The sequence below is a fragment of the Bubalus bubalis genome, chromosome 24 (genome assembly GCF_019923935.1).
Source record: "Bubalus bubalis isolate 160015118507 breed Murrah chromosome 24, NDDB_SH_1, whole genome shotgun sequence".
In the NCBI taxonomy this organism is placed as follows: Eukaryota; Metazoa; Chordata; class Mammalia; order Artiodactyla; family Bovidae; genus Bubalus; species Bubalus bubalis.
In genome coordinates, this window is record NC_059180.1 from 36,064,990 (window position 1) to 36,079,893 (window position 14,904).

Here is a 14,904-nt window from a genome sequence, read left to right on the forward strand (position 1 = left end):
ATTCTTTTCCACCGAGTCACCTGGGAAGCCCTGATGGCCATCACTATATGATAAACATACGCATCTCTTTCTCTCAGGTGATTCTGTAGGATTGTGCCCTAATAGCTAATCCACAAATGTCTGCTAAGTGAAATCATACTTTTTCTTGCCATTCAGAAACATCCCATTTGCATTTTAAAAATTAAAAATAGAGATACAACTCTCGAAAAAAGAAATCAATATAAGACATGAAGAGGATTTTCCCAGAAGAAGAAACATGATTGGTCCGAGAACATCCAGAAGGAGAAACAAAGGCAAACTGTAATAGTTATCAAATAAATGTAGAGCAAATAGGTTCTCTCTTTTGCCAAACTGGCAACTGGAAAAGATTTTTATAACACCGCTCTTCATGATTAAAAGAGATTTGGGGACACAGTGTCTCTGAAACACTCCTTTTGAGAGTGTAAATTGGTTTAACCTTTCCGAAAAGACAATTTAACAATGTGTACCAAAAGGCTTAAACATTTGCATAACCTTTATTCAAGTATTTCCACTTGTAGGGACTGGATTCAGGGGAATTCCTAGGTGTGATTAAGAGATAGACACAGAGCTGCCCAGCACTGCTCATTGTCTGTGGTGTTACACCAGAGCATGAGATCTCAGAGATCGGGGACTGCGAGGGAAAAAATGGGATCTGGTACCGTTCAGTGGTTTACCCTTCAGCCCTTATGTTACTCTAAGCACCTTATTTTTGTAGAAAGAAGCTTTATTTAAAGAACAAATTTTTATGCTATATATATATATATATATATATATATATATATCTCCACGCTTACACTAAAAGTTTGCATACATATGTACAATTGATACACAGTGTGTGGAACAGTAGGGGAGAGAGAGAGGGAGGGGAACTGCAATATTAGAGAAATCCTTTCTCCTTGGGGATGTCGGTAAAATTGACCCAGAGCTCCTATTTCTTTGACCTTGGGGAGTCTTAGGACCTCTCCCGGTTTCTGCAAATTCCCAAGTGGCTTTTGTTTCCACTGTCTTGTCGGCGCTCCGAGCTCTTCCTATCATATTTGTTACCTATTTACTGCACCCTTTTCAGGGTCTATCAAAAAACAAACAAACCAAAAAAAAAAAAAAAAAAAAAAAAGGAAGCAAAGGAAAAAGAAATAAAGGGAAAGGAAAAAGAAAAATAGAAACAGGCCCACCCTTGAAAAACATTTGAGAGCACAGCAAACTTGCCTGAAGGTTTAGAGTCACAGGAGAAGGTTGGCCCTGGAACTGTCTTCAGCTTCAATTCCGTCTGTTGTCTCTCCTACCTCTCTCACCCTCTCCCCATCCCCTGTCAGTCCAGATCCTGGAACTCTGCGCTTCCCTCCTTCTATTATACAGAGCTCTGTGCTCTCTGGCTCCCACTCCAGAACACGCAAACTCACAAAATCAAACCTATCCACAGATAAAGGGCCTTTCTCTGAACAGGATACAAGCCTCCTCTCTCTTCTGGAGGCAGCTATACATAGCAACCCCGCCTTGTTCCATACAGGTAGATGAGACACATATATTATAAATAGATGACAACTGAGCTGTTACAAAGACCACTGTCATAAATAGCGTTTTCTTGGTACATCTATATCTAGATATATAGAAAAATAAATGAACTATAATGTCAACGCCCATTATCTTTGGATGATGAGTGCCAAGTGATTCTAATTTTCTTCTCTGTGCATATCTGCAGGGTTTCCAGATTTTCTATTCTACCAATATAATACATGGGTATTGCCTTTGTAAGATGGAAGGAGGGGTGTTGAAAAGAAGTTAGCTCTCCAGAAAGAAGACATGCCTGGTTCTGGTGGAGAGATTGGGCCATGACTGAAATGACAGATAAAACTGTTGATGGTGGCTAAAACTAAGTCAAGCTGCTTCTAACTCAGCCATGGAAGCCAGCAACTGTGAGCATGGAAGTCCCTGTTGATTCAGACCACCTTTTCTCCCCAAAGCTGAGAAGATGCTGATTGAATGTATTTTGATGCTCACATATGACGTCCTGCTAAAAAGTGCCTATAACTGTGAGGAGTCACCGACACCATCCTTTATGAGCAGGGAAGGGAGGCAGCAATGAATAGGAAAGGGGGCATGGATTTGGGGAACCACCCATGTGTCAGACACCAAGTTAATGCACTGTAGGTCTTCATTTCTAATGGTCACAAGGACCCTCCAACAGAACTAGAGTGATCATCAAATGACAGACGAGGAAACCAGGGCTCAAAATTGGGAGTTCATCTCTCTCTGATTTATTCACCTTTTCCCCAAATCAGGAGTCATTCTTTCCTCAAGAACCACATTCAAAACACTTAGACAGCTCTGAGTTTGCCCCCACCACATGATGAAGACGTTCAATATCCTGAATTTAAAGACTACGTTTGCCACAGTCTATGACAACTAAATTAGAGATTCATAATAATAACCAGTCCCTGATGTGTTCCTGTGCTCAGTCACTTCAGTCATGTCTGACTCTTTGTGATCCCATGGACTATAGCCTGCAAGGCTTCTCTGTCCATAGAATTTTCCCAGCAAGAATACTAGAGTGAGTTGCCATTTCCTTCTTCAGGGGATCTTCCTGACCCAGAGATTGAACCTGGCTGTCCTGTATTGCAGGTGGATTCTTTACCAGCTGAGCCATTGTAGGATTTACACAATTGCTATGTCAGGATAAAATTCATTTCAGTATGACTCATGAGCGTAGAGCTGTTTTAACATAAAACTAATTTTTAGGTTCATATAATCTTAAAAGTGTCATGCATTTGATTTTATAGAAAAAGTAATGTTATCATTGTTAGTAATTTCAGGTAACAATTGTTGAACATCTATTAATGTACCTAGCTCTTAAAACCTATTATATTGTTCAATTCTTAGGTGATGGTAGAAAAACTCATTCCTGTTCCCACCTTCAGAGTGTTCTTCCCCATCCTTGGCTGTGGGTGTGTCTGTGTGACTGACTGTGGCTAAGGGGGGTCAGCTGGTAGCCAGTGTGATGTGGCCAAAGGCTTGCGGGTACTTGTACCATTGGGTTTGTTCCCTTATGCTTCTCTCGTCACCACGAGAACACTGCTGAGCTGGCCTACTGCTCCTGGGAGGAGGTGTGAGAAATATGGGCCAGAGCCCTTCCCAAGCAGAGCCCCCTAGATTAGCAGCTGTTAGGTCATCTGCAGATAGAAAACTAAGTCCAGCCTAAACCAAAGTTCCGGCGGTACTCCAGACACATGAGCTAAAAAAAATGCTTACTGTTGCCTGACAGTCGGATTTTGTGATTATGAGGTAGCAAAGGACACAGGCTGTTTCCTAATGAGGAGGCATTGTTCTCATTCTTAGTTTAAAATAGGAAACCAAAGTTTGGGGGAGGTTATGTAACTTGCACATCTAGTGGATGGCGGAACTGGAGTTCTGTTTTGACTCAGAAATAAAGCCTTCATGCTGAAGCCCACTTTGATTAATCAGACAGCCAGGCACTGAACCTAATATTTAATAAGCACTTACTGTGTGCGAGGCGCTGTCCGTGGTGCTGAGAATACAGTGGCCACCACAATAAAAACCCATGAACTTCAAGGGTTGTATTGTACCGGGGAGGACAGAAAAGGGACCAGGGACCAATGAATTAAATCTGAGTGAAGAGGAAGAAGCAGGTGACCATACAGGCTGACACCAAATAAATGAGCAAGAGCGAAGGTTCTTGGGTGCAAATAAATGTGTTAGGTTTATGGAAAAGGAAGGAGACCATGGTGGAGAGTGTAATTACTCTGTGGAGAGAGATGAGATCGAGGCTCAGAACCTGTGGGCATTAAAAAAGGAGTCTTGATTCAATTCTGGTTACAATGGGAAGCCACCAAAAACTTACAAGGGGAAAAAAATACATTGGTTATCATTTCAGAACAATCTCCATGGCTGCTATACTGTAGACAGACTCTGGGCAGCAAGGCTGGAGATGGGGAGATGGGGAGATGGGGGAGGGGGACTGCTGAAACTCTCCAGGTGGGGGATGGTTGGTTTGCATGGATGGTGGCTATGGAGAAGCTGAGGATTCTTTACAAATTGCATCTCAAATTCAAAAAAGCCATCCTAACTTCCCTAAATCTAAAATAGACTTGGCTTCAGCACGCCTGAGCAAAACATTTACCAGTTTAGGGACCAAACCAAATTGTGAAAAAATCTCTCAAAATATTTGCTTTTACTCTAACGTAAAAACACACTTAGCAGTTGTGAATTAGTCATTTGCCAAAGGTGGGTGATAATTTATGCCACACTTGTAGTCGAAAAAGAAATTTACATTTACACTGAAATCTATACATTTTTCTTTTTTTTTCCCCAAGGATGGGCTAATTGTGTTTGCTGAATTGTTTCAAGTTGCAATGGGCTGGGAGATTGGAGTATCAATTTGCAAGGCTATAGGGATTAAATTAGATAAACCCAAAGGGAAAGTAATTGGTGAATTGGGAAGCATTGCCTGAGTGTATGAAGTATTGTCTAAGGCGCTATAAAAGATTAATGGACAGTCAACTTGAAGTTTAAAAAAAAAAAAAAAACACCAACTTAACTTTGATCCTGAATATCCTTAAACTAGTAAGCAAATGACTTGCAACACACAAATAAAAATATAAGACTCTACACATGTGTCTACCTGCTTCAGCCTTGGGATAGCATGCCAAAAAATTAATGTGCTACCACCATTCAAAAAAATTATAAAGACCAGATTTTAAAATATTGTTTATTTTTTCTGATTTTTTTTTTGAATGTGAAAACCTGTTTTTAATCAAAATGTTCTCTTGTGATATCTAATCAGTGACCCAAAGGCACACTGACTCCCTACAGGCATGCTTTGCTTGGCCCAGGTAAGGTATAAAGAATTACATCAGAAGTCGGATTTTTAAATGAATAGGTTAAAAGAAACATTTTTAGACTTTCTTGGGGGAAAAAAAAATCAGAAAATCTGGTGTATTTCTGTGTCAAAGTGCATGCTGGAGCTAAACATCAGCCTTCAGGGTCAAATGAACCTGATTTCTCCTCTCTGTAGTGGTCCCCCTAGACCCCCTCCTGTGACCGCAATCTGAAGGCTCGGTAGCTTTCCGGTTAGCTTCCCACATGATACGACATTTTTCTTACTATAAAGGAATGTCTAGCCTTACCCCTATCATGGAAACTAGACCGGGACAGCCACATGCTTTATGACACCCAGGCTGTCTCCTTCAGATACAATCACTTCCCAGCTCCTGGGAGGAAAGTGCCTGAGAAGCGGAGAGAACCCCTGAATAACAAGCCAGAGATTTGCAGTGTTCATTGGTGACTTCCGCTGAATATTCACGACAACCAGAGCCCGAGGCCAGCCCAGTTGTGTGCTGATTAAAGTACCCTGTAGCGTCGCAACCGAAAGTGGTGGTTGGCCCTGATTCTCATGGAAGCATGCCAAAAATACACTCCCACTTAAGAAAATTGAATATGATCTGTGCAAAGTGGATGGCCCAACTCAATCTCAATATGACAAGGAGTAACAGAGCTGTGCGCCGAAGCGGCTTGCTCAAGGAAAAGGTTCAGCCTGACCTGAGAAGGTGTATCTTCGGGATTTGAAGAACCCAGCAACTTTGCAAATCAAGATGATTATAAAGACTAAAGCATAGTTAATATAAAACAGTAGGATTTGGGGGTTTCCCTGGTGACTCAGCAGTAAAGAATCTGTTTGCAATGCAGGAACCGAAGGAGATGGAGGTTCAATTCCTGGGTCAGGAAGATCCCCTGGAGGAGGGCATGTCAACCCACTCCAGTATTCTTGCCTGGAGAATCCCATGGACAGAGAAGCCTGGCGGGCTGTAGCTCATAGGATTGCAAAGAGTCGGGCATGACTAAGGTGCCTGAGCACGCATACATATACCATTTTTAATTCTTGTGACTATTCCGGCATCTTGCTAGAACACATTCTGAAAAAGAGATGAAAGCTACATTTCCACAGATGTGTGCTTACTCTTACATTTTTTTTTTTCCCTAAAGGAGACACCCATTGATAATAATGTTGCTGTCTCAAATTGAGCCAAAGAATGATGGATGAAACAGAAAACAGTTTTAATATACAGAATTCCTCGAAGACAGTGTGGGTTTGGTTCTGGTCCATCAAAATAAAGCAAGGTGTGTGACGTTTTTTAGCTTGCCAGTACATATAAAACTCATGTTTACACAAAGCCATAGTGTATTAAGTGTGTAATAGTATTGTGTCTAAAATTACAATGTGCATATCTTAATTTGAAATGCTTTATTGCTAAAAAGGCCTAACCATCATCTCAGTCTTTCGCAAGTCATAATCTTTTTTGCTGATGGAGGTTTTAAAACATTGTGACCATAACCAAAATGTGGCACAGAGATATGAAGTAAGCAAATGTTGTTGAAAAAAATGGCACCCATAGGCTTGCCTGATGCAGTGTTACCACAGAACTTCCGTGTGTAAAAACTACAATATCTGTGAAGCACAATAAAGCAAAGCATAGTAATACAAGGTACGCGTGGATAATTTTTTTTTTTTTTTAATTTTTGCTTTTCTGGCCATACCATGTGGCATGTGGGAGCTTAGTTTCCCAATCAGGGATCAAACCCTCCACCCTCTGCATTGGAAGCATGGAGTCTTAACCACTGGACTGTCGGGGAAGTCCCTAATGATTACTTTTAATCTTGTTGAGAATGCGAAGACCGCTTTGAGACATCGACGTAAAAGCTATGAATATTCTGGACAAGAAGAAGGAAAAGCACGTTAGGCACTCAGAGTTTTTTAACCTGACTTCAGAGGGTCTCCTGATTCTAACATTGAAATTACAACCTTTGATCACGTGAAATCCAAGAACAGAGCATCATCGCTAAAAATAAAGTATATGGAGTCAGCTGCCTGCCATTGCCTCTGGCTCAGCTGCACTGTGTGTGAACAATCTGAGCCTTGATTTTCCTCATCTGCAAAGCAAGGAAAATGTCAACCCATAACTCATGGGCTTATCTGGAGGATAATTTGAAACTTGAATTCAAACCAAGGGCTGGCATGGTTGCGGGTACATGGCAATAGATCGACAAATGTTTGCTGAGCATTCACTTTCTGATTTAGCAATGGCTGTGTGAAAATTTTCATGAAAGCCTTCAAGTGTATTTTATATTGGCATTCCTAACATTTTAAGCTCACCACAAAGATAATACATCATTTTACTATTTATATTTAAAAAAGATTGCCAGAGCTTGACATTCTCAAAATCAAGTCACAAGAAGAGGAGGAAGACAACAGAAGAAAGAATAAAATAAAGGTGGTAGAGAGGAGGGGAAGTTATAGCCCCACAGGCAGGACAAGAAGCATCCTTTGCACCTGACCACAGACCCCCCAACGATCTCAGCGGCACTTTCCATAACTGGCCAAGACAATCAGGTCTGAATCAACAGATCAACCATTTGGCTGAGCTCTTCAGTTAGTTCTATCAGACAATGAGTTGGTCCAACCATATCAGCCATACACGTGGCCAAAGCCTCAATCAGAAATCTGGTCCAACTGGCCAAGGGGAGGCCAATCAAGAAGTGTTAATGTCTGAGTGAATTGACTGAGTGCTGAGCATCCTCGCAGACGTTGCTTCTGATGGTTTGTTCGGCTTTTTCCCAACCCGGGGCCAGGAGACCTTCAGATGCCCGAGCTGCGATGCAATTCAGAGCATCCTATTTCTCCAGTGTATGTGTGCCTGAGGATGCGGATTGAGACACACCCTATCCGTGGATTCAGCAAGTGGTAAGATGGGAGAGCTCATGTTTCCTGTACCAGGCAGTCCTTCAACCTATATTGGCAGCCTCTCTTTCATAGGCAGTGAGTTCTAGAGCTTCCTGTGGCCAGTGAGCCTTTAAAGAAATGTGACAGGACTGGGTTCTGTTTGGGGGAGTAGGGTACATTCAGGAAAGGGGGATTAGGAAGCTCTCCAGCATTCCAATCATTCTTTTCATGCCCAGATGCTGGGAATGTTTTTCCCTGTCTGCATTTTGACACATCTCTTAGCCGCTTTCTGCCTTCAGCATCCTTTGCAATACATTTTGCAAAACAATCAACATGTCATAGATGAGAAAACTAAGGCTCAGAAAGGTCTAGTTAATTGCCCAAGGACACACAGCTGTTGCATGGCACAGCCCTTGTGTCAGCTGCAAAGGTCCTGCTTTTCCCATGATAATATGCCATGCTTGTTATTAGTATTCATTTATTTTATTCAGCCATTGGTGTGCAATCATGTCCCTGAATGCTGGGTGAATGTTTTGGTCAGTCCATTGATAAACCCATCCTCTGTCATCCCCTTTTCCTCCTGCCTTCAGTCTTTCCCTCAGAAAAGTCCTTCAGTCTTTTCTTAAGGACCTCCCTGGTGGCTCAGACAGTATGGCTTAGACGGTAAAGCGTCTGTCTACAATGCGGGAGACCTGGGTTTGATCCCTGGATCGGGAAGATCCCCTGGAGAAGGAAATGGCAATCCACTCCAGTACTATTGCCTGGAAAATCCCATGGACAGAGGAGCCTGGTAGGCTACAGTCCAAGGGGTCACAAAGAGTCAGACACAACTGAGCGACTTCACTTTCACTTTCAGTCTTTCCCAGCGACAGAGGATGAGATGGTTGAATGGCATCACCAACTCAATGGACATGAGTTTGAGTAAACTCGGGGGGATGGTGAAGGACAGGGAAGCCTGGTGTGCTGCACTCTATGGGGATGCAAAGAGTCAGACACAACTTAGCAACCAAACAATTGATAAACTACTTACAAAACCACAGTTTCTCTGTTAGAGTGTATATATATAATATACATGTACATGAGTGTGTTTGCATGTGGGTAGCAGTGAACAAACAGTGGTTCTCATGTTGCTGGGGCAGGGGGATCCCTTCCCCTGACATTTGGCAGTGCCTGGAGGGACTTTTCTATTGTTATGACTGGGTTATATTTGATAATAATAATAGCATATAATGGGTAGAAGCCAGGCACGTTGCTAAACATTCTATAATGCGCAAGACAGACTCTGCTCAAAAAAGAGTTCTTAATACAAAGTATCAGTAGTGCAAAGGTTGAGGAATTCTAAATATATATATGTATATATACACAGAGAGATATACACATTTTTGTATATATATACTTGTGTATTTGTAGAGTTACACATCACATATATTTTATATACATATAACCCACCAATATAACTGTATACATTATATATATGTATTTTATGTACACATGTATTGTCTATCAATATCTCAATATCCATATCTATCTGTCCATATTAGGAGAGAGAGAGGAGGAATGTGGAGATGAACATATGCATGCAGAGTGTGTATAAATATATATCGTTGTTGTTGTTTAGCTGCTAAGTCGTGTCCAAATCTTTTGCAACCCCATGGACTTTATAGCCCACCAGGCTGCTCTGTCCATGGGCTTTCCCAGGCAAGAATACTGGAGTGAGTTGCCATTTCCTTCTCCAGGGGATCTTCCTGACCCAAAGACTGAACCCATGTCTCCTGCATTGCAGGCAGATCTTATATTACTGAGTCACTAGGGATGCTCATAAATGTGTGCGTATGTGTATGTATGCGCATGCTCAGTCACATCCGACTCTTTGTGATCCCATAGTCTGTAGCCTGCCAGACTCCTCTGTTCATAGAATATTCTCTCTCTATATATAAACATATAGTGTATGTGTGTTTGTGTGTAGGGATACATACAATTCAGTCTACCCATTTGTACTGTTTTCCAGGTGTGGATTTATTCATAATGCCATCTTTCTGAAGACAGGATGGAAGTAAAGAACAGACATACATTTTCTTTACTATAACTTCCAGATACTACAAAACATTGTAAAGAACCCTCTTGCAATGCCCCAACCCAAACCAAATCCATCAAGATCCCTGGCATACAAGTTTTTGCTATGAAATTGTACTAACTTTTGAAACATCCTGCTCAAAAATATGTTAGTCATCTGGAATGAAACAAAGGCTTTAATTAAACAACTGCATGTAGAAACTGGAATGCATAACCTGCCCAGTGAACTTCAAATTCTCTAATGCTACAGGGAATCACTGGCTTTTTCCAAGATAGTTCAAGGGGCCAGGAGGTGATTCGATCCTTGACTGGGCCACACTCAAGCTGAGAGGAATTAAAATAAATAACAGCATTGAAACAGAAGTGCCCAGACTCAGTTAATGAGTATGAGAACTCTGTTGCTTTTTGTGTTAGAGCTGGGGTGATTTGTTTTGGAATTCTGAACCATCAGTCCTCTAGCGGGTTTCTCGTGTTCAAAATGCAACAGATACTTCTTTCTTGGCCCCTTTAACGCGAAAAGGCAAACTGATATAAATACTAAAAACTCTACTTCATGATAAAAAAAATAAATTCTTTCTCCAACCCAAACCTCATGGCTTCATTTTCATCATAGCCAAAACTGATATTGCTGTACGTTAAGGCAATTCTGAGACAAGGTGTGAAAAAAAGCAAAAATGTCACATGAAGAAAAATATTTTTGCCTCTTAAAAACATTTAAGGTAACATCTTTATCAGAATAAAAACCTTAAGAAAACAATATTCTTATATAGAAATTAATATAACATACTTATGTTTTAACATACATGTTTCACACACATAATATGTATCAAATGGAGATTTAAAAATAAAATGCCAGTGCTTTAGCTTCCCCAGCTCCAAAATATGAATGATGATTTATAAGTATGACTAAATATTTTATGGAGATCACTAAATTAATATATGTAAAGCAGTTGTCTGATATATAATGTTCCACAAATTTTTTTTATTATCATTATTATTATTAATATTAAACCTTGCAGTTTCAACAAGGAGGGAGCTTTGGAATTCCATGAAAATTAAAATACTAGTCGACACCAAGAAATTTTTCCTTTTAGCACATTGAGCCATATGGACTCAGTTCAAGTCATAGTTTCAAGTAGTCAGATGAATATAAATGACATTTATTTCCTTCCTGCAAGCCATAGGCCCCATTTTTATTCTTAAATGAATTATTGCTGATTCAAAGGAACACACATAAAACCTCAGCACGTTTTAATAAGCTAACCATCTATATCAAGGGTTCAGGATAGTAAAACACTCAAATCTAAGACAAATACATCGTCACAGTCTTAAAAGAGGGTAATAGTGCCTCTAAACAATGTTTTCTGATTTCATCTTTTCTTTCACACACACAGAATGAACTTGACTGGCCACTGAAGGCATTTTTTTAAGGCTTTACCCAGATGATCTTCTTTTCCAGAGATCATCCCAAAGTCCCTACATAAAAGAAAAAGTTGCCCCATGGTGGTAGCAAACCGTGTGTTTTGGGAATGACAAGAAAGAAGAAAGGGTGGTGGAAGGAAATGCATATATATCTTTGAGAGATTTAGAATTTGGAAGATGAGGAAGGTGGGGAGAACACAGAAATGGGGTTCCCTAACAATGTGATTCTTGGGCCAAGGTTAGAAGGACACGTGCACACGTGTGTGTGTGTGTGTGCACTTGATTGCTTCAGTCGTGTCCGACTCTTGGCGACCCCAGGAGCCCGCCAGGCTCCTCTGTCCATGGGATTCTCTAGGCAAGAGTACTGGAGTGGGCTGCCATACCCTCCTCCAAAGAATCTTCCCCACCCAGGGATAGAACCTAGGTCTCCTGCATGGTCAGGTGGATTCTTTACCACTGAGCCACCAGGGAAGCCTAGAAGGATGAGGGAGGTTCATCTAAAAAAGAACAGTGTAAGTGTTCTGGGCAGAGGAAGCAGCCTGTGCAAAGGCCATGTGGAGGGCAGGAACAGGTCTCTTTCAAGAACTTACAGAAGGGTAGTTGGTGCCAGGGCAGAGAGCAGGCTTTCTTTTCCAAAGTCACACACATGAAAACAGGCAGAACCAGGATATTGAGCAAGTGAGTCCAACTCTGGAGTCTGAATTATTTGCTTTTTTTTTTTTTTTATTTTTCTTATTCTATTCTGCTTTAGGCTAATGAGACTTGTAGATAGAAAACAGATATGTAAATGAGTTATAATCTGTGCAGCATTTAGAGCAGTGCCCAGTCCATAGACCGAGTTACATAAGGATCCATTTATATTGTATTATTAATTATCAATGTTATGTACAGAACAGGAGTTTTCCAGGTAGCTCAGCAGTAAAGACTCCACCTGCCAATTCAGGAGACTTAGGTTGGATCCCTGGGTTGGGAAGATCCCCTGGAGTAGGAAATGTCACCTCACTCCAGTGTTCTTGCCTAGAAAATTCCATGGACAGAGGATCCTGGTGGGCTACAGTCCATGGGGTCGCAGAGTCAGACACGACTGAGCATGCCCACATGTACAGAACACTTGATGAAGGGCATGGCCAAAGTTTATTCTGTTCTCTGTTAATCCATCCAAATGCTGAGTAGATGTGGAGGAAGGAAGGGCAGAGGGGCTCATGGTCCCAGCTGGACCTGAAGACCAGTGTTCCACCGTCTTCTGCAGGACAGGGCAAGTACCCAGATGCCAGATGGGGGGAAGCTATTTTCGGTGATGGCGTCTGGCACGCTGGCTACCCCTCTGACATTTGTGTTGGCTGCTGCATGTCTGTCCCTGGAAAGTCTGGGAAGCAGCTGGCCCTCCCCAAACCCCACCTCTCCGGAATCTGGCTGATGAATGAGACAAGAACCTCTTCTATGGAAAGTGGGCTTGCCTCTCCCCAAGCCAGCCCTTCCTAGATCCACCTGGTATCAAAACCACAATTCAGAAAACACCTTTCCCAATAAATACTGAAATTGGCTGTCCTTAAGAGAGAGCATTTACAGGAGGGCCATCAGACAGGCGATTGGCTCATGCATGGTGCTTTTCTACCCACAACAGGCGTACGAGAGAAAGAAACTTAGACTTTTTACCACCCCTCTTGCTCCCGTGTGCTTCCGACGGCCCTGCTGTTTGCCAAGAAACAGACTTGGGGACAAATCCAGATATGACGGCCAGAGCCTTCCTTAGCCCTGACTGTCTTTTCAACAGACGGCTGAGTAATTCAGGGCACTGAACACCGTGCCATGCCTGCTGTGGCCGAGGGTTTTAAAAATAGAAAGTCACTCTATCAGTTCTACAAACGACAACCAAAATCCACATAGAAGATCAGTACTGGGGAAGCAGACTGCAATAAGCTGCCTTACAAAGGGGAAGATACTCCCACTTTAGAGATAGCAGCTCACGAGATTACAAAAACAGATGGGCAAAATGGCAACAGTGGCATCTTAAGGTTGATGGGGTGGCTGCATATGGGAGCTCCAGAGCAGAAAGACATTCTGCCAGATTTTACAGCAACTGAGAAAGGAGCTGGTGGCTGCGTGCCATGCAGTCTTGGAACCACTGCAAAGAGGTTATAGGACTTCAGACACAACAAGAAGCGGGGAATTGCTATACTTTTTGCATATGTGACATTCCCCTCTCCCAAAATGGAGTTAAAGCAATATGGTGTTAAATAGGTCCTATTACCCTCAATATGGACTATCTGGGCTCCTGATTAGATATCCCTGATGGCTCAGATGGTAAAGAACCTGCCTACAATGCAGAGGTCGATCCCTGGGTTGGGAAGATCCCCTGGAGAAGGGAAAGGCTACTCACTCCAGTATTCTTGCCTGAGAAATACCATGGACAGTCACAGGAGCCTGGTGGATTACAGCCCATGGGGTCGCAATTCAGACACAGCTGAGCGACTAACATTGTAACACACAGAGATCTAAAGTACAACACTTGAGTTTGTGCTTTGATTTTTGAGTTATTAAATCTGAGAAAATGAAGGCTTAAGAGGAGCGTTGTTTAGCTGTCCAATATAAATCACAAACAAGAAAAGGCTTGAGTTTCTGAGACGCTGAGGAGTGGAGCTGAGTCCAGATAAGACAAAAGCCAGGCTCCTTCTGATCTGAGGGTTTATTTAAACAAGATGCTCACATTCTACCTAAATCCTTGTAGTTACTAATCAGCTGCGGTGCAATTCAGAAAACACCCTTCCCAATGAATATTGAAACTGGCTGTCATTAAGGGAGAGCATTCACAAGAGGGCCATGAGACAGTGATCGATATTCATACGGATTCGAGCTGCCTCATTGATTAATAGCCTTCAAGTGTAAAAACTGGAACGGTGATAATAAAGCATTATTTTTAGTTCAGGGTGACATAGGGCATTGCTTAGATCTAAATTTTCTTTTTAATTGAGCAATTTTTAATAAATAAATTGCCAGGAAGGAAAATGGGAGGGCTTCTCTCCATCCTGAAACAGGATATTCTTTTTTTTTTTTTTAAACCATTTTTTTTTTTTTTTGCCACACTGTGCAGCTTATGGGGATCTTAGTTCCCGGACAGCCCAGACTGGGGATCAAATACGTGCCTCCTGCAATAGAAGCAAGGAATCTTAACCATTCAACCACCAGGGAAATCCCAATAGGATATTGGCATCTTAATGCCACACGAAGGGGCAGCATCGTATTCATTTCAAAAAAGGTTTGTTCATCAGCTCAAAGAGCGAAAGGCAGTCTAGTAGGCAGTCCCCACCCCTTACTAGGCACGTTTCCATTCCTAAAATGTAAGTGACAAAGCTACAAAAGTTCAAAGAGTGTTGCAAATGACTAGCTTCTCCTTGTTAGTTCACAATGTCTACATTTCAGAAATGAAGATCTTTCAACCAAAACAGGTTGCTACTGTATCTCTCTATCCTTTCCTTTCAGCTCAGTCTGCCAGAAGCTCTTCCCTTGGCCTCTTGGATGCAAAATCTGATCTAAGCCAAGAGCCAGAAATTCCACCGAGGATGGTCAGGCCAGTTCCTCCACTTTGCTGAACTTGAACAAGTTGCTGACTTCCTGTATCACCCATCTTTTAAATGGGAAATGAAAATGTGTATCCC

General features: G+C 41.8%; 1 protein-coding gene across 23 annotated transcripts in view; it reads right to left on the reverse strand.

Annotated features, from left to right (window-relative positions):
- RBFOX1 (RNA binding fox-1 homolog 1) overlaps nt 1-14,904 on the reverse strand; it is a 1,703,141-nt gene that overhangs the window by 496,448 nt on the left and 1,191,789 nt on the right. The window lies entirely within an intron of this gene.